The 25,457-nt window shown below is 46.3% G+C and overlaps 1 long non-coding RNA gene across 1 annotated transcript; it reads right to left on the reverse strand.

Moving 5' to 3' along the window:
• Positions 1–5,924: 5,924 nt before the first annotated feature.
• LOC125756286 (uncharacterized) lies at positions 5,925–24,878 on the reverse strand. The gene is made up of 5 exons (XR_007414329.1): positions 24,671–24,878; positions 19,598–19,734; positions 19,467–19,540; positions 9,604–9,690; positions 5,925–6,090 (listed from the first exon to the last, which is right to left on the reverse strand). It is a non-coding gene; the product is annotated as an uncharacterized LOC125756286 (long non-coding RNA).
• Between the last annotated feature and the right edge of the window lie 579 nt (positions 24,879–25,457).

A 25,457-nucleotide genomic window follows, 5' to 3' on the forward strand; every position in this document is an offset into this window, starting at 1 on the left:
GCAGTATGAACGGCAACGTCTACGGTGTCAACCTGCAGAGGAGCTGAGTGGTCAGGCACAAGACCGACGAAGCTTGGGTAAAGTTCCTCAGCATGACTGAGGCACTCATTGTGGTGCAAGTTACTAGGACAAAAAACATGTTGGAAATCTAAAGTGTGCTGACACCCTATCCAATGCTAAGGGGAAAGGCTAAGCGTCGACGGTGAGTAGCAAGCTGCGATGGCTTGAAAAAAAAACAGCGGAGCCGGAAAATGCAGCGCAGGAGACAGGACAAGAGCGGAAGAGACGGGATGAATCTCGGTGTCGCTGGTGCCTACAGCTACACCAGAAGCGTCAGAACGATCTCCAAAATTGTAGCCGCCAAATGGAGGCAGCGAATGTTCCGCGCAGGCGCAATCAATAACGTCATGATGGGATGACCGAAAGTCCCATCGTGGCATGAGATTCGCGAGGCGGAATGTGAACCTTAATGTGGTAAAGAGGGTCTCCTATAAAAGCAGGGACGCTGAACGTTCCCAAGAAATCAATCCCCGCGGCGCTTGTTGTATGTAACAAAATTTCTGAAAAAGCATCGGCACTTATCGGAGCATAAGGCGAAGCTGGTCAGAAACCACTCATACCGCTGCTCCTGTATCGAGAAGCGCATGAACGGCAATATCATCGGTATAAGCTACAAGTACGCTCGCAACGAATAAGTGCGGTGTTGAACCTTTAACTGCATTCGTCAATTTTCCTCTTTCACCGCTTCAGGTCGGCGGTTGAGGGGAGACAGAGAACGCCGACGAGGGGACGGATACCGCTGTGTACTGAAGGCTCGAGAAGCAGAAGAACCGGCGTCGCAATCCTGAGCGGCAATAGCAGAGCGGAAGATGTAATGTGTACCAGCTATGTGGCCGCGCAAAGTCGGTTTGAAAACAGGGGCCGCAGATTGAAAGAAATATTTACGTGCAGGGCGAAGGCACTGTGGTGGCGAATATTAGTTTCTTCTCGACATGTATTTAGCAGCCGAGAGTAACAGTGATTAGAATGTGGTCGCAGGTGCGTGTTGCACAGCCGTAGAGGGAGGCCTCGGCTTGGCTGCGGCGGCAGCGTGAGTAAGTCTAACTCTCGCTGGAGTCGGTGGATGAGCGTGTGGTACGATGTCTGCGGCTTGCCCTAGTATGACCTGACGGATCTCGGTATTCAGAGCGACTGGGACGCTTGGGAGAATGGTAGAAGAGGCAGTTGACGGGACTTATTCCCGAACAAATTGCTTGATTTTGTCGAGAAATGACAGGTCGGAAGGAACAGTACATGAACTGTCGGTTACAGCCGAAAGCCTGACATCTGGTGTGAGCTCGGCGTGTAGAAAGCTGTTGCTTGCGCTGTTCTTTGCACCTATGGCTAAGACTAATTACTTCGTTAACCATCTGAGGCATTTTTTACAAGAGCATTTGGAAGGTGGCGTCTTCCATGCCTTTCATGATGGTCTACTTTCTCGTCTTCCGTCATGTTAGAGTTAATGCGCCGGAAAAGGTGAACTGCATCTTCAATGTAGCTGGTGATGTTTTCACGTTTTCGTTCAGCACGTGTGCGCAGCAGCTGCTCTGCCCCAGGCGTGCGGATGGCAGGGCGACTGAATACCTCCGGGAATCTAGTTGTGAATCCAGGTGTAATACTCTCATTCATGATTGTGGAACGAACTATTGGTGACTTCAGAGAGGTAGAAGCTGACGTTGGTGAGCTTATCGGCGTCAGTTCATTTATTAGCCACACTAACTGTGTCCTACCACGCAAACTATTTTCCACGTCTTAGTCTTCAGCTCCACTGAAGATGGGAGGACGTCATTGGCGTAGCGTAACTGAACACATGATTGCAGGCGATGCTGGGAGGGTTGCTCTGCCCAGCGTCCCCAGGTCTACCTAGCAGCTCCACTAAAGATCAATTGGTGGTGTAGGGGACCACCTCGTCAGATGGTTGAGCCGAGAAACGAGAAATTACACACCGGAGAGCACAGGAACAAATGTTTACGACCAACCTGTTGCCCTCTTCTTTTAAGCCATACCCCCACTGCCCATGATTTTTCCCTACATGAATTACATGAAAGCGTACTTAAGTTTTAATCTTGTCGCGGGATGCAATCCCGGGCAGCGGCGGCTGCATTTTCGATGGAGGTGAAAATGTTCGAGTCCCTCGTACTTAGATTTAGGTGCACGTTAAAGAACCCCAGGTGGTCGAAATTTCCGGAGCCCTCCACTATGGCGTCCCTCATAATCATATCGTGCCTTTGGCACGTTGAACCCCAGATAAAAAATTAATCTTGTGCATGCAGAAGAGGAATAAAATATACATCGTATTTGCGTAACTCAGATTGCGTCACTCATCACGGGAGCTCGGGTACTATGCAGGATGGCCCGAGTTCGGCGAAACTCGGAATCTTTCCGTGCTTTGGCGACACCCCCTTTTAAGGGAGCTAACAACACGAAAAGGCCAAATCCTTCATTGCGCACTGCCTTTCATTGGTTACGATGGAACGCGGCATCACGTCAAGGGCGGTTGACAAATGTTGGGTGGTGTCGTCAAACCAGAGGCATCCTCTTTCATTTCTTTGTCGTTCTACTGAGTGCAGCATTGCACCCATGCAAGAAAAGTGTCAGAAACTCTTACTAACAATATGTTTCAGCGTTACGGACTGTTTAAATTTCTTTTTATGCATTGAATGTCTGCACTAGGTATCCTTTAGAATAACCAGCACATGTGTTCGCTTTTTTAATCCTGGTCATGTTTTGAGCGCCCTATTATAAGTTTTCTTTTGTGGTGCGCACGGAGAATGTTTTACAGCGTAGGCTGTTATGAGCTGAAAACAACAGGCGTACTTGGTGGCTTAGTGATCCGCCACCGGCGGTGCCTGTCGCAGCTGTAGCGTACATTTATAAACACAAACCAGGCTTCCTACGACAATATTTGCGACGTCTGTGGTAAAGAATAGGCACCACTCAAACATACGCTACGGGAACGTGACGCGGACTCTAAAGGCATTAATTCCAATGTTATCTAGACGAGGTCGGTCGATGTGCTGCACGTTCAAAGCTCATCGACGAAATCTTGACCGTCCAGCAGCTGCTCGAAGCAGCGACTACGTCAAGTCTGCACGTCTCGACGTGGGAGACCTGTGCCGGGGTCGCCAACATACGGGGCACTCAATAAAAGTTTTTACCAACCAACCAAAGCGGATCCCCACCCAGGCATTCTGCCTGACAAGCAAGCACTCTACCAGAGAGGCATGCCAGGGCTTGACTCTTTTTCGGAAAAAGATCTAATGGAAGTGTCATCCACTGTAAACAATATTGCACCATTAAGGCGGATTCAAACAAGCAAAACACCCTTTTGCCTAACCAAAATTTGCAAAAATTAGGGTGTAAGGTATATATCTGCTATATATACATATATACACACACACACACACATATATATATATATATATATATATATATATATATATATATATATATATATATATATATATATATATATACACATGTCATCCACATACACATACACATACATATACACATGTCATCCAAGAGCACTGCGAGAGGAAAGTGCGGAAGATAAAAGGCGCGTTCATGTAGCATCCGTAATATATTTGGCGGTAGCTCAGTGGGCTACACACCAGCCAGCCATCGCTGCGGATTGAGAGGTCATGGGTTCGACACTTGTCAACGGAACTTTTTCTGAGGTTCTTTTCTTTGCAATCTCATGGCGTTCATTTTGCTGACGTATTTCCTTGACGGAAATGCTTCATGAAAGTTTTGGTGGACCCCAATATAAACACTTTCGTTTTAAAATGCAATAAAGGAACACGCGTTAATCGCGCATCGCTGGTGCGAATCCTATGTACAGTGCCGTCCACTTTTAGGGTGAACAAGGCGCAGCGCGGCCACACTCCGCGCAGCGCCAGCGTTCCTGGCCACGCCGGATGCAATAGCGCTCCGCGGAGCACGACCAGGCTCGGCTGTGTTCACCCTAATAGTGGACGGCACTGCAGAAGTAATCGCACGCAACTGGCCGACGTTGGACGGTGTCGAATTGCCCCAGAAATTCGATGGAGCGCGAAAGACACGTGCAATTTATTACTCCTAGCATAAAACGCGACTCCTAAAATCAGGATGCATGAGCTCTGCGGCTCGGCGCAGTTCGGGATCGCTACCAAACTCGGCATACGCATGCGCACGCCCGAGAAACCACGTGGATCGGGGAGCAACGTTTCCCCATTTGCCACTGCCATAAGACACCGTTGCGTGTAAAGCTTGCTGAAACGAGGAATTCGCTCGGTCCTTTTGTTTATTATTTTTCTTTACGTTGAAGAACATGTGCTCTAATGTCTGTAAACGAACTCTTCCGGTGTTAAATACTCTTATTCATACCCTGTGGGTACATGTGTTTGATTACATGTGTGATACGTGTGCTGCTTCTTGGATTAGTTGGAATATCCCTCTGTTACGAGGCTGTGACAGCGAAGGACACAAAGCTAAAGGCGGTAAAAAGATGAAACTTCTTCATTGGGAGGACTTGTGCCCATGGAAAGAAAGACTCAAAGTATGCGCAACACTCACTGCACATTGATAACGGCGACTAAGGACGCCGGTCATCGATAATCTGCTCGGCTGTGAAGTTCGTCGGCATTTATGCATGTCTTATCGAAGCTTCCAGAACTTTCAAATTGTGATACCAGCGCAAAGGAAGACACGAGACAGAGGCCAACGAAGACGAGCGCTGCGCTATGGCATTCGACAGCGCTATCGTTCGTGCTTGCGTTAGCTCTAGAGTTATTACCTGGCGGGGTGTGTACAGGTGTCTGATTAAATTTCTGATAGCGTGTGCTGTCTTTTGGGCTAGTTCGAATAGCATGCTGTGTTTTTGATGCGCTTTTTACAGCGAAAGCTGCTATGAGATGTCGTGCAAGCAGTGCAAGGCGTGACGCAGCAATCACGTTAACATATGTAATATAGCGTGGTAGAAGAGAAAATTAACAACCAGTCGTCACACAATGGAATTGCGCAACGAGTGTGTGGTTCAAACTTGCTACCCACTGCCAATTGTTCAGCCAGAATTCGTCATCGTCGTCAGCCACAGCATCAACAAAGTCCACATAATGCCTTAAATATGTGTAGCGGGTGCCTCGTTTCTGCGCAGGATTGCGTTGCGCTTCTGCGCAACGTTTAATGGCATAATTGGTCGTTCCCTACTTCACAAAAATTATGAATTATGGCGTAGTGGACACCCTGCAAGTGTACTTGTATTAGCTGCCCCAAGAGAATTTACTATGGGCTTCGGATTTGGAAGCGCAACTATGGGCAGTGCAACGGGCCCGCGACGTGGCCGAGAGGCTAGGCGTATCCGTCCCGACGTGGGAGCGGCTCGCTACGTGCTAGTTAACGCCCTGAATAACCTAAATAAATGTTTTCCATTCCATTCTAGAGAGGCCGCTCTTCCAGCTTTTGCTGGGACTGTGCTGCGTGTTCCGCGCTGGCCTGGGAGTTTTTTTTATTGCCACATAGACTAGCCCTTAAGACATAATATTCTGTTTGTAGTAGATGCGCGCCGTTAGGCCGCTGTTGTCTATGAAGTGAAGCAGTGGCTTGTGGAATCCGTCATGTATCTAGCGGTGATAACTCGTCGTGACACTGTACATGAAGGCAACGACACAGTCAGGTGAGTGTTTGTAGTTTTACGTGTACATCTCTATGTCTCTCTTCATGAAGTGCGACGAAAATACAGTGTGATAACATATATTTCTGTTCTTAGAATGTTATGCTTCCCAGGACAGAATCCTAAAATTTTTGCATGCTTTTATATACAACAATGCGAGTACCTCGGCAGAGTTAATTTACCGCCGTATTACTAGCCTGAATTGTACTTCTCATTGGTGTTGTACGAAAATTCATTATCCTATAACTTTTATTTGATTCTTAAAATTATCCTGCACTTCGGCATGTAAATTCCATGTCCTCTTTGTGTCAGCTTCTCGAAACGCTTAATACATTTCTCGTGAGGGCGAGTTTTAAGGTAAGTGTCCCAAACTCGCAAGTCATAAAATTTTTGATGATCTGTAAAGAGGAGAAAAGAAATTGGCGTCAACTTCTGCTAAAACAGGGAAGTATCCAGGAATAATATTTTCTTATGGGGTCACCCTTCAGAAATAAATTGACGATATGGACGAAAGTGTGCACTCCGCTGAAGCAAACATTTTAAATTTTATGCGAAAACAAATTTTGTGTCTATAGAAGACACAGCGGGATTTCTTTTTCAGCGATCAGATTTCAAAAGGGACAGCCTTTGCTGAACTAGTAGGGAAGAAGAGGAGGAGACGGCAACGATGCAGACAAGCAAGAAAGCCAATCCCCCTCAGTCGGTGTGAGCCAGCAGTACAGGATGTACATCTACATCTACATATAAAGCCACGTTGCCAACTGAGCAGGAGACACAAGCTTGCGCTTGCCTGGCTTTGGGCTCCTTGGCACCCGCTGTTTCTTGACTCTCGCCCTTGATGTTCCCTGTCATTCCTTGACGTTCACGCGTCAATAAATCACGTAACATTTGGTGGTGGGGTTGAGCACCACGCAGAACGGGTGGGATTTATTTTCACCTGATTTATTGACGTGTAGACGCCAACGAACGGCAGCGAACATCAAGGGCGACAATCAGCAGTTCACCTAAACAGCGGGCGTCAAGCAGCCAAAATAGAGGGAAGTGCGAGCTCGTGTCTCCTGGTCAATTTATGGCACTCTGGCTTGCTTGCTTGGTTGCATCGTTGTCGTCGGATCCTTTTAAAGACGATAGTCTTTCTTGGGGAACTTAAACGCAGAAATTTTGGTCTGTCTTTCTGTCTTTCTGTTTGTCGGCACGTCCCTCGATTCAGCCACTCGGCCAAAGTTGAACCACTTGCCCAAGGGCCAGCCGTCTTGAACTGGTTCGGCTGTTCATACTTGTGAACGTTGTCGATCAAAAAGTAAATATCATGCATATCTGAGGTGCAACATCACTAGGTAAGTATTAGGTGGCGTGTTCCTTTAATAGAAAATGCATACATACGTAATTTTAAGGACCCTAGTTTCTTAAGCTGCGCTGAAAATGCATAAGAATGGAAGCTTGAGCGAATTGGTATGCGTTCATCTTTGTTGAAACAGCGCTCACTAGACGACGACGAAGTAAAAGAAGGCACAGGACAGGCAGCGCCTGTCCTGTGCCTTCTTTTACTTCGTCGTCGTCTAGTGAGCGCTGTTTCAACAAAGCTGAAAATGCGACTGCGCTGACATTTGCCTTCCTCCGTGCCCTTCGCACGAGCAAATTGTTGTGTTTCGGTTTCGGTTCTGTATTGCACTGTACGAATGCCATGGGTTGGTGTTGAAAAACTTTAGTTTTGAGAAGGCCAAGAAGGTGAAAAAAAAATATTTAAAAAATGAAAAAGCAGCGTTGTGGGCGGCCTTCAGGCTGCCGGTTGTGGGCGCCGCTCTGGCGTTCCTGTTTTACCCAGGCGACGTGTAAATAAAAGAGTGTGTGGAGAGTACTCGTCGAGTGCGGACGTTTCTCTGCTTCAGCGCTTCGCGCCAAACCGCGTTTTCGGGCTGGCTGGCGTCCCCGCCGGTCGCGTTGGTCACCGCCGGTCTTCGCCTGCTGCTGTGCCGGGACTACCAGCACGCAACACAGCACTCATGTTTCCCGACGTATTGCCAGATGGCGTCCATATCTCACACAGCGCCTCTTCTATCGTCTTTACACGACATTTGCAGCGAAGCACGCAGATACGCGGCCAATTTTTTTACTGTAGTCTTTAAATATCTACAACTAAAATAGTGACGTTATTGTGTTAACAGGATTGGAAGGAGGCTTAAGCTATTAACTTGTGTGATATAATAGTGTCACGCTATACTGAATAGCACAGAACCTCTGTCAATCGGAACACCTGCACGTCGGGCTGAACCGATATCTGGAAACACTACTATAAAGTCCAACCATGAGGACTTTATAAGGACCAAAGTAGCGGTGGAGTAACTTTCACGGGCGGCCCCTTTGGGGAATGGGAATTGACAGCCACACTTGATCAGCGGGTTGATAAATAACCTCGCCATGACGAAAATTGATACTCTATGAGTCGATGCGTTGGTGGCTTTGGATTCGCTCGACTGCAAGCTTGCGAGCTGCATCTGCGAGCCGGATAAAGTCGTTCGTATCGATGGTTATCTCACACCTGTCGGGTAAGAGCATGGCATCCAGCATCGTGATTACTTCTCGGCCGTAAGCAACCGGAAAGAGGTGAACCCTGTAGTCTTTTGAACCGTAGTGTTGTAAGCGGACGTAACAAATGGCAAAGCATTATCTCACGTTTTATGGTCCTGGTCAACCTACATAGATAGCATGTCAGCGAGCGTCCTATTTAATCTTTCTGTAAGACGGTTGGCTTGTGAATGGTATGTGGTAGTTTTGGGATGAGCGGTTCCGCTAAGTCTCACGACATCTTGCACCATATGGGCCGTAAAAGCTGTTAGACGGTCAGCAATGACAACTGCTGGCGCTCCATGGCGGAGGACGATCTTGTTCGTGAAAAAGTACAGAATCTCTACGGCGGTGCTTCGTTGTAGGGCTTTTGTTTCGCAGTATCTTGTCAAATAGTCAGTGGCCACTATGATCCAGCGGTTGCCGTCATAAGACTTGGGGAAGGGCCCGAGCAAGTCCATGACGATTTGTTCGAATGGTTGTGATGACGTAACACGGGCCTCTGGAAACCAGCTGGGCGCATAGGTGGGGCTTTAGAGCATTGGTATTCGTTACACGTTTTTACGTAATGCATGGCATCCTGGGTGAGTTTGGTCAGTAGTAGTGCTGACGAACCCGGACAAGGGTACGCGCGTATCTCAAGTGGCCAGACAAAGGCTCAGCCTGGCAGGCAGAAGATATGTCAGCATGCAGCGCTGATGAAACGGAGAGGAGTAGTTCACTGTATGACATCCTGCTGCTAGTGAAAGCGACACGTAGAAGAAAGAGACGAACACGACAACATGGGCGGCACTTCCAACTGATTTATTTATAAACAGGGCGTACATATACATGTGACACACACATATACTATATGTACGCCCTGTTTCGTGCTCGAAATAAATCAGTCAGAAGTGCCGCTCATGTTGTCGTCTTCGTGTCTTTCTTGTGTGTGTTCACTAGCGGCATAATGTCATACAGTAAGTAATAGCAACTAGGTCAAGAAGAAGTTTCGTCGAGCAGTAGTTCATTTGCATAACATATTAAGTTCTTTTTGCAGAGGATGTCGTTTTGTAGTCTTGAAAGGTCAAGCACTTGATCTTGCGTGGTGTCTAGATGCTTCAGCGGTTATCCTTCAATTCGGCAGTGTTAAATTTTCGTTTGCTGACGTGACTGTCATGTTGACGCTCCACTCGGAAATAGCGGCATTTGTTCCTATTTCTAGATACATTTACAATATGTATTTCACTTATACATAACTGAGCGATCAGCACAGTTGCAAGCACAATTTTTTCAAGATAGGGACATCGTACAGCAATTTAACCTTTGTACTGCTGCTAAGTGAACAAAAAATCATTGTTCCATACTGGGTAAAAATTGCTTGACTAGGATCACTGCACAGCGATATGTTTCGCTCGTATAAAGAAGATCCTCCACCGAGGTGACCATGTGATCTGAAAAAAACAAACAACAAAGAAACGAAGAAAGAAACAAATAAACAGCGATTTACTAACACACTCTATTATGCTGCTAGCAAGGAATTTGAGTGCCATATTTACTAAATAAATATCTAACGAGAATGCTTTTTCGGTTGTCACAGTTGCTTCAATTGTTCCAAGGTTGGAATAACCTATACATATGTTTGGGTGAAGTCTACAAGAGGGAATAATTGTATACTATCGTACATTATGAGAAAAATATCGAGTATTCGGGGAGTAATTGCCACGCGACTACATTCGTAGTCTACCTCGCTTCCTATCATTGCGTTATCACCGTGGTCGCGTCACTTCCCGGTCCCGAAGGGCTTACGCGCTATTAGCGTGATACAGTGTCTTTCGTAGAAATCAGGCGTGAGCCAATTTTCAAGAAATGAAGCTCGAACAAAAAAGATGATAAATATTGTTCCGTCGCAGAAACTCTCTAAACACTCGGCCTTTTCCTAATGACAATGTGACTATTGACTTCACTTACAGCTAAAGTACTTTGTCGACGTCGTCGCGGACGCCACAACAACGGTACAAAATAAATTACCATAACTTTTTATCGCACTCTCGTGCGGGAGAAAGGGTGAACGCTGCGTCAGCCCGGCAGCTAATTTCGATAAAACGCGTGCGTTCGCGCTCTGTGTCGATAAAGGTCAGCACTCAGCAGACGGCTCAGACCTTATCACGTGCGGTGCTTTCAAAGCTTACATTGTGTTGAAGCTATAGAAAGCACAGAGGTCCCATCTCTCGATGGAGCGGACATGTTCCCTTACGCCAGATCTCTAGACTTACGCGAGATTGGATCCTAAAGGCCTAAGCATCTAGTCTTTGTTTGTAGAACATTCGAATTTGTTGCTACCGCTTTCATTGTTTGGCTTTTGTGGCGAGACTGACTTTTTAGATGCGAAGCATCTTATGGGGGACTTCAAACCGGGGGTGTGCGGCGTGACCACCCTTACTGCGCATGCACAAACCCTCTCCGCACGCCTCATCCTCACTCCCCCTCTCCACTCCCCTTCCCCCTCGCCCCTCCGCTCTTTCCCGTCTCCACTTCCCCTCTCCCCCCTATGAAACGCGGGCTTGACATGCCGAAACGTTGCTTCGCATCGCCTCATGGTCCCCTTTAGCGGGAACTGGTGTGACTTTTTTCTCCCTCACTTCTTTAAATTTTTTGTGGCTAGGTATTCTCTGTCGGTCCCTACGTGGGAGACTCCCGCTACGCGCTGAGCGCGTCCTGCAGGACGTAAATAAAGTTTTTCCAATCCAAATTCACCTACGATGCCACGCCGTGTTCCATTTCTGTCTCAATCACTAGAACTATTGTATGAAAAAGAAGTAAACCGACCTTAATGTAAGACTTAGGCGTCTGAGAGTGACACTCACACTGACTGTGCTGGTAAGCGTGTTATTGACTGTAAGCCACCTTTTATTGCGAATATAATGGTAAGGACACATTCGGCGGGTTTGTGCCGTTGCCGTCATATCTTCTATATGTATATGTACGTATATATATAAAAGCCGCAAACAAAACTAATTCAGAAGCAAAATTTTCCGAACTGCGCAATTGTGGATGCGATCCTGCGACCCGGTCCGCAGCGCACTGCGCTAGACAACTTCATGTGGAAGACTGCGTCACTGCCAAATTAAATGAAAGCGTTGTAGGCTAGTTAAGCTTTTCTGCAATCCCCCATCTGTACTTTGTAAAGATGGCAAATGCACAATTTCAATTGCAATTCCGCCATGCGCCATACGTCCTTCAGAAAAATTACGGCGAGCTATTTATATACACCAGTTACCGCTGGTGGTACGCAGAGCTCGGAGGCCTTCAGCGTATTCACTCTCACCTGCATGATGGCGCGAAGGGCGCGCTTTAGAGGCCGTCACCCCGCAAGTAGCTGCGTTGGGAGGCTGCTCTTGTGTTCGGAGGAGCAGCAGTGTGTAAGACTTAGATAAAAGACAGGGGACGCCGTGCGCGGTGAAATTAACATTATTCAAGACGCAGGACATGCTGCGTTTGTGTGGTATCGCCGGCGACCCAGGCTACCTTTCGGTCTTGGGCCCGGGCGCCTTGCAAGTTTCTTGGGTCCCCTAGCTCCTTGGGTCCCCAATTCTAAAATTCTCTAGTGTTTCGCCGGTGTTGGGATGTACGGCTCCAATATTTACTTTGACATACAGGGCGTGGTCGCCCGCGCTCACGCGTTTATTTCTTGTGGGGCGGGGGGGGGGGGAGGTTTGTATGCCTGGCGCCTTCCCCGAAAAGTTTGCGTTGAAGACATATACCGCACAAATGTCACTTCGCTCGATGCAGGGGCCGCGTTTGCAAAATAAATGAGCTGGTAGCTAAAAGAGCCAGAGTAGAGGCTACTTGAAGTAACAACTGTGACAGTTCAAGCTCGTCCTGTGTATACCTGTGCGTTCTTTTTAAGCGCCCAATTTTGTGTTTGAGGAGCGCGCTGCAAGTGTCGAGATGTGACAGTTGTTATTTCGCGCTCGCACTGTGCGTGTTCTTTTCGCGCTTCCTTTGTGCTTGAGCAGCGCGCTGCAAGTTTAGAGCTATTTGCCTTCTTCGTGTGACATTCCAATTTCTTGCTATTTGATTCATTGCTGCGCTCTTGCGGCAAAACTGAATATTTTCTACTCACTCGATGTATTGATTCTTGCCTTGTGATCACGTGACATTTTTAAACAGTTCATGTAGACGCCGATGCCGACGGCCAAGTTTCTCGTTTGATCATGTATCTAAAGCTTTCGCCTCAAACTATAACTGTTCACTCGGACCACAACCATCAATTTCGTGCCGTTTGCCGAAGCATTCATACCAACGGCGTTTATACTAATTTCTACTAAATATATGACTATATATATATGTAAATTTGACATATCTTAATACCCACTCTGTCATATACGATTAGGTTCAATTATTACGTCCTGTTTATATATTTTGTTATTTTTATCAAGGTTTTGACACACCCCGGTGCTTGACAGTGTGGTCTGGAAGGCAGCCTAAAACTCGTGCCCCTAAGAGCAAGCGAGGGGGTAAGGACGTGAGGCTCTCATAAAGTTAACACGTTATAACGTGGTCTTAGACATTAACGGTGGCGCGCTTAGCGCGGCAAAGAAATTGAAAGGCGGCGTGTACAGGCTGTCTTCCATGTATTCTCAGTATTTTGTACGGTTCAGCGTAATTTCGATAAGGCGAGAAGGAACCCTAGTCATTCTCTAAGTTCTGCCTGCACGGCGATTCGCGACGTCGCTGTTCGCGTTACTCGAGTACTGAGTGGACACGTCATGCTCGCTAGTTTATTAGTAGGCGAAAGCTTGCTGCGTCATAGAAGGGCTACAAAACTAGAAGCCTTTTGTATGTATTAGGACCAGTGCTATAGCTGTGCTTCGATTGCCCTGCGACGCAGCAAACTTTCTACCTAAATGTTGTGACAGCAAAGCTATAAGAAGTTAAAGTGGTCGGTACGATATCCCTTTGTCGTACAACCTCCCATATATATCGTTGGCCTACTGACAAGCGATAATTGACTGTTATGTTCTTATTGAATTCGCGTTTTCGTGTTACGCTTTATGTTATATAGGAAACGACATTTTTGTCAACCCCAGGCGAGCACCTGTACTACAGTTAGAACAAATTCATGTGCCACATAATAATGACAATATTTAACATATCGAGAAAAACAGAATGAAATGGTAGTTTATATACCGGATACAGCAACGCTGTGGTTAGGTTAAAAGTGTCCGAATTGACTATAGCGAAAATAGCTTTGGTAATCATTCGAACAGCTTAATTCTAGATGCACTGCATATGTGAGAGGCGGTCATTAGATATGATTCCCCACATTCCTAATATCACATGTGAGATGAGTAACATATTGCACATAGCACAAATGCGTGAAGAAAAAAGCATAAAAAGCATAATATGTGTGCAGAAAAAAGGGAATGCTCATGCTTGAATGGACATTCTGATAACACAAGCTATTGTGTCTTTAACATGACCAGTATCACTGCCAAACTTCATAGGTGTGCAATGTTGTACGCATGAGTTATACAGCCACAGTCGGACATAAGAGCAAGTGCTTACTTGGAATGTGCTTACGTGCAATAGGCAAATAAGCCCTAAAAATGAGGAGCAAGGTTTTGGTAGCGAATGGAACATTGTAATTTGAATGACACCATTGAACAAGTACATCAATATGGCGAGTAAAATTGTTAGATTTTCGTTTCTCATTGAAATGCCAGTTGTATTTTAAGCGTATAAAAAGCAGGTAGCATGAAATAGGCCAAATAATTTAGTCATTAATATATCCAAAGAAGCTCCAAATCCTAATCCCTTTGGTACACATTGAATATTGGGCTTAATGTTCGAATGAAGGCCGCCTTTTATGTTTTTGCTCAAGGAATGACTGAAATACAATATCGGTGATTAAGCCAACATATGATTGTTAGTGATGCGCCAGCGAAGTACACAATTTGTGGGTAAGTTACCTTGTTTCCAGCGGCTTGCTGAGCAAAACTGCTAAGTGTTTTGCGTGCGTCTAAATAAATTTCCTTAAGGTAGTAGTGCTTAGTTTACTGTATTTACCTATATCTGCAAAGGCTTTTATTTTTAGTCAAAATAGGAAAACACAACACACTGACAGATTTATTGTAGCGCACATTCTCACGTGCACGCGCCGAAGAACATACCGGTAACACGGGCCTCCACCCCTCGCAACGGCGCATGCTCCGGCCTCGGGTCAGGGTATTAAAAGCAAGACAGCAGCCTGGTCATTAAAGATTTCGTTCTTCTTCTTGCAATGAAGCGTCTTAGTCTTCGCGCTTACTTAAGACACTACAGTGGCGACGAGGGTGGGACCCGGTTAATCGCACTCCGACGCTGAGACCAGAAGAATGGGGTCCCGGCCCCCTGCCTTCGACGACGCCGTAAGTAGCCGGAGCACGTATCGTGTCCGATTGGAAGCCTACTTTGAGAGCAACGATATTACCGACGCAGCGAAACGACGGGCCCTACTGGTTTCATCGTTGGGCAACAGTGTCGTCCGGATATTGAAAGGGCACAAGCCGGGGGTCCCCATCGACTCTTTCACGTACGACGACGTTGTGAAATGCCTGTGAGAGCATTTAAACCCTCAGACAAACGAGATAGCAGCAAGCTATTCCTTCTTTATGCGAAAGCAAAAAGAGCAAGAAAGCGTCCGGGACTACATTGTGGAGCTGAGAAGACTGGCCGTAAATTGTAATTTCGGGGCGACACTGGACCGCATGTTGCGAGACCGAGTCGTTTGTCGGATTCGGGACGAGGAAATGCGCCGATGCCTGCAGGGCCGCAAGCACTAGAGTCGTGAAGAAGTCAAAGAATTCGCCTTAGCTTCTGAGAAAGCGAACAAAGACGCTCGGGGCATGCGGACTGCATACGCTCGGATCGAAGGTGGCTGCGTCAACGTGGTACACCAACAGCAACAAGACAGGCAGTGAAGGAAGAACTGCAGTCCGCGAAGCCCTAGCCTTTCGTGCGACAGATGCAAAGGGGCGCATGCAATGGCGCCCTGTCGACATCGCACTTCAATATGCCATCAATGAGGCAAAAGAGGGCATTTGCTAGGGCTTGCAAAAGATCCCACACACCCAGGTCAGGAACGCTCGCTCTCGACAATACTATTCCAAATTTCTACCGAATCTGTCGCCCACTTTGGCTCCGTTACACCGAATTTTGTCTAAAGGAGCACCCTGGTGTTGGGGTCCCGCACAGACAACAGCATTCCAAAAAACCAAGCGCGCCATGAGCAGGGCAAACTTTCTTGTGCATTACGATCCCCACAAACCCCTGCGGCTTGAGTGTGATGTGTCGGCCGAGGGTATGGGCGTAATTTTACAGCGAAAGCTGTTATGAGATCATTTCACCGGCCGTTTTTGGCGCCCGTAGTTGTCCGCCGCCGCCGCCGCCGCTGCCCGCAACCAGTATCGCTCGAAATAAGATAAAAAAAAACGAAATAAGAAAAAATTTCAGGATGGAGCCAGGTTCAAACCGGGGCCCTCTGCGTGGGAGCTCAGTATTCAACCTCTGAGCCATGCCTGTGCAAGGAACTGCTTTGCAAAAAGGTAATATATAGGCTTCGTGTCGGGAAGGAACCACATTAGCATATGCAATATAGCGTGGTGGAAGAGTAAAATGAGCACCAAGCGTCGCACAACGCGAATTCTGTTACCAGGCGTCACACAATGCGAATTGCGCAACGAGTAGGTTGTTGAATGCTTCCAACCCATTACAAAGGACTCTGCCATAATTCTTCATCGTCATCAGGCACAGCATCAACAAAGTGCGCATAATGCCTTACATGGGTTTAGCGGGTACCAACGCTCTCCGTAGAATGACGAAAAATGGCACAGTGCCTGCTGCCCTACTTCTCAAAAATTACAATGATATATAGCGTAGTGGGCTCTTCGCAAGTGCACTTGTATTGGTTGCCAAGGAAGCCCATAAGCGCATGATCCACTTCCTCGGGGTCTCAGTAAAATAACAATGATTTTTAGCGTAGTGGGTTCCTCGCATGTGCACTTGTATTGGTTGCCAAGGAAGCCATGAGCGCATGATCCATTTCCTCGGGGTCTCAGTAAAGTTCTTCGCCCCCCCGTCTCTCTCTCACGTCAACGTATGTTATACAGCATGACGGGAGAGGGAAATAGCGACCGGGCGTCACCCAATGCAAATTACATAACTGGTGGGCCGTTTAAAGATTCCAACCCATTACAAAGGGCTGAGCCATAATTCTTCATCGTCATCAGTCGTCGCGTCAACAAAGTGCACATAATGTCTTACAGCCGTGTAGCTGGTGCCTCGCCTCTCCGCAGAATAACGAATAATGGCTTCGTAGGTGCTTCCCAACTTCACAAAAATTTTGATTTATGGTGTAGTGGGTACCTTTCTCGTGTACTTGTATTGTAGCCCCAAGAGAGCTTAACGGGCTCTAGAAACGCCGCACAGCTTTCGCTGTGACTGTGCTGCGGTTTCAGCGCAGGCCTGGCGTTGTTTTTGTCACACCGAATAAAATAGGTGGATCCTCCCATAGCGTTCCGCTGAAGAATCCTCACGTGGGTAGATTGTAATTATTCACAATTGGAAAAAGAGGCACGAGCGCTTGTTTTCTGGGTTGTCAAATTTTGGGTTCATGTGTTTTGCAACAGGTTCACTTTGGTCACCGTTCACAAGCCTATGACTGGCTTGCTAAGTCCAGGTAAACCCGTCCCGCAAATGGCAGCGGCACGCATTCAACGTTGGGCACTGCTCTTAGCAGCTTATCCATACGACTGGTTTACAGAAAAGAGCTAAATGGAAATGCCGACTCTCTAAGCCGGTTGCCATGGCCGGTTCGCGATGATGGCTGCGAAAAGGAACTAGCCCAGTATGTCCTGCATGCGCAAGCTCCGGATGATTTTAGTTTGTTTGCGCAGAGTGTTTCAGACCACACCATGAAAGATGACGTACTTCAGCAAGTGAAGACTTGGATCTTGCCAGGCTGGCCAAGGCGCCTGGGTTCAGAAGAACAGCAGTACCAACCACATTTTGCACGGAGTCATGAATTTACTATGAGTAACGGGATACTCTACTGGGGCCACCGTGTAGTTCTGCCTGAAGCTTCTCGAGAATTCGTTTTGAAAGAGTCGCACGATAAGCACCCTGGCGTGACGGCGATGAAGAGCCTCGCGCGCTCAATTTCCTGGTACCCAGGGCTAGACGGTGAAATTGAGATGCTTGCAAAATGGTGTCCCCAATGCGTGCAGTGTTTGCCCATGCTCCCAGCGCAGGTTCCGACAAACTGGTCAAAGACCAACAGACGTTGGTACCCCCTACACGTGGATTTTGCTGGTCCCGTGGAAGGGCATAGGATATTCGTTGTCGTGGACAGCGAGACTAAGTGGATCGAAGCAGTGCCCTTGAAGACGGCGACGGCAGTGACTACGGTGGACATAGTTAGGAGCCTTTTCGCTCGATGTGGCATACTGCGGACTGTCGTGTCGGATAATGGTCCGGAATTCACCAATGCCGAGACAGCATGGTTTTTCTGAGAAAATGGTGTGCGCCACGCAACGATGACCCCATACTACCCGCCATCAAGGGGTTTGGCGTAAGTACGCACCGTCAATGAGGGCCTAAAAAAATCTGGTGGGAACGCTGCAAAGTCGACTTGCCAAATTTCTGTTGCTTTACATTTCCACGCCGACACGAGAGGAGCAGTCGCCCGCGGAAAGGCTTTTTGAATTCCAACCACGGACCCGCCTGAGCACCTACCTTGCAGAGGAAGACGCGGCGAAGAGAGAGGTTACCGTCAACGGAGTTCCGAGCTCCGGAAAGGAAGGGTTTGCACCAGGAATGCAGGTTTGGAGTCGCCAATACAGTCAGCTAGATCAAAGGTGGCTACCCGGAGCCGTGACAACTGTCAAAGGTAAGCGATTGTTAACCGTCAACACGCCAAGGGGTGTGCAGCGTAGGGACGCAGATCAATTACGACCACGTTTCTCGTCGACGCCGGTTAAGAAAGAACTCTGCGAAACCCCAACTGCCATGGATCCCTCCTCTCCGGAGAGGCCACTCTCATCCAGCGGCCTCCAGTCAACTAGCAGCGAAGCCTTCAGGCCGGTCTGCCCGTGCCTGGTGAGGAAGCGTCTGCAGGTGGCATCGAGCCCGCAAGTCCAAGGTCCACGGCGAAACCAGTCCCACTCCGACGCTCCACCCGTGCCCGTAAGCCGCCGGATAGGTTCTAGCTCAGAGGGGAGGGAATGATATACCGTAGATTCTCCGGTGGGCGCGCCGAAGAACATACCTATAACACGTGCCTCCACCCCTTGCCACGGCGCATGCTCCGGCCTCGGGCCAGGGCATTAAAACCAAGACAGCAGCCTCGTCAATAAACATTTCGTTCTTATGCTTGCCATGAAGCATCTTAGTCTTTGCGCTTAAGATACTACAAGATTCTAATAGAAAGGTCCGTGGAAATGTGCGAGAGTCTTTGTGTGCGTTAAACTTTACATGATGTAACACGCACTTCTTCGCTTAGTCGTAGAGTGTGTTTAAAAAAACAAATGATTTGTATTTCGTGGTGGAGTGGGTGTAGTGTGCTACGACTAATGTGGGGTAAAAGATCCTGTCACAATAATGAATTTTTGTTGGAAACGTTGTTACTGTTAGGACGGGAATTTCTTTTCAAGGAGGAACGAAGTGAAGTCCCTTGCTCTGCTGAGCAACGTGGTATTGCAGTCACGTGACAATTCTTAAAAAACGAACAAAATGGATAGGCTTTGCGTCCTGACAAAGTGACTTTTTGGGCTAGCTGGTTAATTGCATGAATAGAAGACAGGGACGAGGAAGACACAACGGGACAAGCGCTCGTCTCATCGTGTCTTTCCCGTCCGTGTCTTCTTGTGCTATGATACGTTTTGACATGTGTGTTTCCCGCACAGTGCTTAGTGCTTTGCTGGCTAATTCATTTGTACTAGCGTTACACTCCAGCTTCTATGCCATATTGCAAGTTCACGGAATGTAATACGTTGAACATACTTAGAGAACTGGAGTTGCTGTTTATAATCATGGACTGCTGAGTGTAAACGGCGACTGTTTTGGATTAGAAGTTCTTGGAACAAGAACATTAAAATATTGAATTTCGCACACCTTTTTTTGGATTCACACATAGACTACATGGTAATCTGCTTGCACACACAATCAGAATTATAACTGTTCTTCTTACCTTTGTTGCTGACCTGCATTACTTCTTTATGTTGCGTTGAAAATCGTCCTTCAAGATTCTGAATGCTCCGACGCCTAAAGAAAAATTAAGACTCAACGCACAACCGTTATTGACAGATACCAAGTTCTTACCATTGTTGGTCCGTGAAAAATGATCGTGTGAAGAACATAGTGGTGTTACGGTAACTCTTCATTTGGTCCGCTTTACACATAATAAAATCCGTGGAGCTGGTATTATATGTCCATATAAGATCTCTTGTACATACAAACTGTAAAAACAAAACTATTGTTTATCCTATTCCTGCTTGGTTCAAGTTTGTCGTGCTTTTGTTTCTGAGAACCAGATTTAAGTTCTCATGGATGTGCTCGGTATGTTGCGTGAAAGCTATGGTAATGTCTTTCCCATACTCATGCCTCAAGGTTAAAGACAGAAGGGGAATGATTCGAGGGGCTCGTGTCTCGATTAGACAATGAAATTAAGCAAGGGGGTGTTCAGCGCAGCACAGTATTTAAGTCATATGTGGCCATGGGTTAAATTGGACAAACAAATACTTTCCGTTGGTAAGCCGCGGACAAACAACCTTCTAATTACGCGTCTGACGCTTCATCAATTGAGCTACGACAGCAAGCATCCCCCTTCCACGTCGTTGGGCATTTCTGGGCGGGTAATGTGTAATGATAGACGTGTTATCCAGCGCCACTGGCAGCCAAGGCGGCGAGTATGGAACACTCCTGTTTTCTGATGGCGTCGCAGCTGAAGAATAAACCCTCGCATGCTACCTAAAGGTGTCAAGTCTACCGGGACTAGACCCTCGTTATGAAAGAATGTCACTTGTGTCACTTGTAAAATTCGACTCTCAATCCTACAGAATTTCCTTGTTGAAGTGTGTATTCCTTTTACTAATTTTACTAATTAGTTCGAACTTTTGTTTCGCACCCTTAGTTTTATTGTTTTAACTGTGTGCATTATATTGTCCGCGATGTATTTCCAGTGTGTATATTACTGTGCCCTTTTACAAAACTATCTACCTCTGTTTCACACCTGCTATAGTTTCTGTTTGAGAGTGCAGTATCAATAAACAAAAAATGAATAATATTAAAGTGGACAAAAAGCACTTTACCATTGCTGTATTTACCGAAGCCCGTTATAAAACTGGTATGAGTAAATGCGAATTTTGTTTGGAATGAAAATCGTAAATATTTCTTACATGTAGCAAGTGCAGTTCCCAGCGGCTTGTGCAATCAGTGTCAAGTTGGTTTCATGTTCAAACTTGCTTGTCATGAACGCGAAATTGTCAAGGGCAGCTTCGCGATGCCCCAAAATAAACGGACAAAAAGCAAGAAAATGACCATTGCAGGCCTCCAGCAAGCATCACAGCTTCTTCAAGAAGCGACATTAATCTGTGGGTCACCTAAGTATATTCATGGTGTACTATACAGGTCATGAATGAATCATGAATGGTAGTCTACCACTATCCCTCAAGAGGAAGTTATATAACAGCCGCATCTTACCGGTACTTACCTACGGAGCAAAAACCTGGAGACTTACAAATAGGGTTTAACTTAAATTGAGGACGACGCAGCGAGCGATGGAAAGGAAAATGATAGGTGTAACCTTAAGAGACAGGGAGAGAGCTGAGTGGCTCAGGGAACAAACGGGGGTTAAGGATATCATAGTTAAAATCAAGAAGAAGAAATCGATATGGGCCGGGCACGTCGCACGTCGGCAGGATAAGCGGTGGTCATTAAGGGTAACTGACTGGATTCCATGAGATGGCAAACGCGTGAGGTGGAGACAGAAAATTAGGTGGGTAGACGAGATTGAGAACTTTGTAGGTGTAACATGGCAGCAGAAAGCACAGGACCGGGTTGATTGGCGCAACATGGGAGAGGCCTTCGCCTTGCAGTGGGATTAGACAGGCTGACGATGATGATACAGGTCACACACGACCGTAAACATCGGGATCAACAGTCGTACGTCTGGGTTTGAAGAGAAACCGAATTTCACAGCTTGATGGGTAGCGTTGGTATAACCGTTGCTAACGATTAACATTTGAGCCAGTAAAGAACTGTAGAGCTAGATTATTTCTTCAACATTTATTATTTTCATGTTGAGTTAGCCAATACAGTGACAACGAGAATTGGCGACGGTTATGACACTCCCCAATGATAAACGTGAGTGCAGATGTAGGCCTGTGTTTGGGTGAATGGTCTTTCCAGCTTATTATTTCAAACATTTATTTTATTAAATGGTAAGCATTTTTAGGGGACTACTACGACTTTGAGGTTATCTATCTATCTATCTATCTATCTATCTATCTATCTATCTATCTATCTATCTATCTATCTATCTATCTATCTATCTATCTATCTATCTATCTATCTATCTATCTATCTATCTATCTATCTATCTATCTATCTATCTATCTATCTATCTATCTATCTATCTATTACGACTCAGTGCTCGTTAAGTGCATATATACCAAGGTTGGTATGGCGATACATGAGTATGTGAAAAACATAAATGGTAGGTGTTAACATGAAAATTATGATGTGCTTATCGTAAATGTCATGATTTACACGACGTTGTCACTGTGCTGGCGCGGCCGTTTCGTAAATATCATATATATCAAAACTGGTATGACATGACATGAGTGTAACACAGAAATACTGATGACAAAGAAATACTGCGTAACAAAGAAATACTGATAAGCATGTCATGTACGGTATGGTTTACATGCCCGGGTATTGGTCCTTTCAGGCCCTTTCGATAATTTGATATATACTAAAATTGGCATTGTGTGAAATGACTGCATGGCGAAAAGAAACCACAGGCCGTAACATGAAATCATGAAATGCATGTCTATACGGCATAATTTACATGAAACGCTCGTTTGGCATTCGTGACCTTTTCTCTGGATTGATAGATGCCAAAACTGGCCTGTTGTGCCATGTCTATATAGCCGTGACATGAAAATAGTGAAGTGCATGTCAACTGCGGCAAGATATATGTACCACGCTCATGGTGTGGTGACGGTCGTTTCGCTAGCTTGATGTACACCAAAATCGGTATGCCGTGACACGACTGTATGGCGAAAATAAACGACAGGTCGTAATGTGAAAATAATCACATGGATATCATGCAAGGATGGGTTTACATGCCAGACTTATGGTGCACTAGCGGCCGTTTCATTTACTTGATATATCGGAAAATTGGTTGGCATGACATCATGACATGAAGAACATAAATGACAAGCCATGCATTGTGTATGCCTCAACATACGTTTCATTAATGGTATACAGCAGAATGTGCGTGCATTCATACATGACAAATATGAGATAGTAAGACGGCAGGGGAATTGTCCGAGGTGTTCGTTTTCTGTATTGTACCTAACTGTTGAAACCGACAGACAATAAAGCAAATTTGAAGACAATTAACCCAATTGGAAGGTTGCGGGTTCGAATCCCACCGACGCCGAGGGTGATTTTTCGCCCACTTTATATTCTTTCAGTTTAAGTGGGAATCATTACAATACAGTTAAGAAACCACAAATAATGTCCCCTGTGCTTTCCTTGGCTTAATTGTCAATAATTAAAGTGGCTGACTGGGCTAGTTGCTTGTGCATACTTAAGGTTAACAGCGCGAAAATAACACACGGCGGACAGGAAAAAGACGGGACAAGCTCTTTGTCCCGTCTTTTTTCTGTCCGCCGTGTGTTATTTTCGCGCTGTTAACCTTAAGTAAACTTAATTGTCAGTCGGTTTCATTAGTTGTGTATAAACATGAGATAGTGATTGACATTTCATGGCATGAATGCCTCGATTTTTCTTTAGGACAAACAATGCGGCGTATGAAGTTCCCGTTGAACTCTTCGCACTACATAGATTACCACATCGCGTGGGCGGTAGGCCGGAGCTCGCCGGCGGTAGGCTTATGCATAAGAGTGGCTCGTAATCTCGACCGTTGCCACAAACTAAAGCAGGCTGATCAACGCTCGAAGATGTGAGCGCGCCCGGAATATCTAGTCTGTGCGGGTTGCAGTAGGGAGGCACTGTTGCCTGTAGGCAGTAGTGACCTTAAGTGAAGCAAGTCAAAGACGCTTACCGATCAAAAATTTTTTGTGCGCGTCATCGGCGTCTCCCTTTCGTCACACTTTTTCCGTGCAGGGCAAGCGTCCCAAGCCGGTTCTGCACAGTTCCCTTTCGATAGCTGTATCTGCGGGCGAACTGAATCTCGTTATGGTACTCCAATTAGTTTTATAGATCCATGGATAGTGGTCGTGACACGCTAACATATGTGCGCGCAGAGGGCTCAGCTATCTCGTCGATACGAACAGGGGAATCCGCTAGCTGCGACACTGCCGTCGTAGTATCCGGCCATTTTGCTCAGGATAACTGCAGGTTAAGGTAGCTACGATGTCACCTTCACGGCCACTTAAGTTTTCAGAGTTGAGTGGCAAGGAAAGCTACGCTTAAGCAATATATTGGTTCTTGAAAGGTGTTAAAGACCGTTTAGTCACTTAAGTTAAATATTATTATAAGCTCTGTTCGTGCATGCGGAGGTTGACACCCGGCGGCACACCGAGAGACAGATACTCTAGGTGCAACGGCTAGGGAAACAGAGTCCCAACTGATTGCAAACTCAACAGGCGGCAGGTGAAAGACTAACCGCCAATACACACAGTACTTGCCCACAATTAAATATATTTTACAAAGCTTTTCACGAACAGCACAGGGATGGATGTCGATGGTGCAACATCACTTGACAATCAAATGCATAGCAGGTAAGCGCATGCCGAGTATGGCAGGCAGCGTCTCGCCGCTACTTGCAGGCACACTCATTAATTGGTCGTAGCAGGCGCGACTCTTCGAAACGTACTTGGGAAGCTCAGTGGCGACCCCTGACCAGAGCCGGCGAGAGACAATAGCTAGGAGGGTCCTGGAAGAGGTAACCAGCACTTAAGCATCCTTGCTTTCCAAAAATTCGTTTCTCTGTGTCGCCGATGTTCATTACTATTACATCGCTGCCTGATTTCAGTACATTCCCAGCTTCACTTGAGTTAAGGCATGCGATGAGGAAATAAGAACAGCAAAAACCTTTGCGCTCATTGGACTTGACCGCGAAATGTTTCCGGCTCTTTCTCGGTACATGCAGAACACGTGAAACATCTACATAACTATTGGCGATTGATGCGGCCTATTTACCTTTTTGATATCCCTTTTCTTGCATGTCCCTCTCAGACAATTAAATAAACCATTCAGTGGTGACACTGACGCAAAAAGAAGAAGTGCCGTAAACACGTGCTTCTCAACCATCGTTTTTTGGATGAATTCTGCGTGGTTTGCAAATGCTGTGTTTCTGAAGAAAGCCCAGGTATGTGCAGAGAGAGAAGGAATGTAGGAAAGGTAGGGAGGTTAACTCGACTATGCGTGCAGCACAACGTGCTACAGCTTACGGGCACCTTTGTTGCGAAAGCTGCACAGGTGTGCTGCAAAAACATTGTGACGGTTGGAAGAAATCTTGGCCCAGATGCGATTCTCTTTGGCGGCGGCTTTGCGCAGCTCTTCCATTCTTCAAAAGCAAATTATCCTGTTCTGCTATTGTTTCCCTCCACCTGTATACAGGTTTGTCCGTCTGCTGAGAAGGCGATGCAGAGCGATGCGGAATAGTAGCGAAAGTTATGTCGATGTGGAAAAACAAATAATCTTCTTTGTAATGTCTAACATTTGATGATAATAAAAAAAGCAATAAAATGGAAAACATATCTTGTGTTGTTGAGCTTGAGAAAGTTTGTAACCAAGTTACAGGACCTGCATCTTTCTTAAAAATAAGTAGTCGAAAATTTGCTCATGTTCGATTCCCCGTTTTTTTTTCAGACGTGCTTTTTTTCAGAAGTACCTTCGTTATCAGTTTTGTAGCTGTAGAACCTTTGCAAATATCTATGAAAATGGGTTATGAGGAATTGGTATTCCATTGGATACGTTGGGTAGG

Source organism: Rhipicephalus sanguineus, chromosome 11, assembly GCF_013339695.2.
Source record: "Rhipicephalus sanguineus isolate Rsan-2018 chromosome 11, BIME_Rsan_1.4, whole genome shotgun sequence".
In the NCBI taxonomy this organism is placed as follows: domain Eukaryota; kingdom Metazoa; phylum Arthropoda; class Arachnida; order Ixodida; family Ixodidae; genus Rhipicephalus; species Rhipicephalus sanguineus.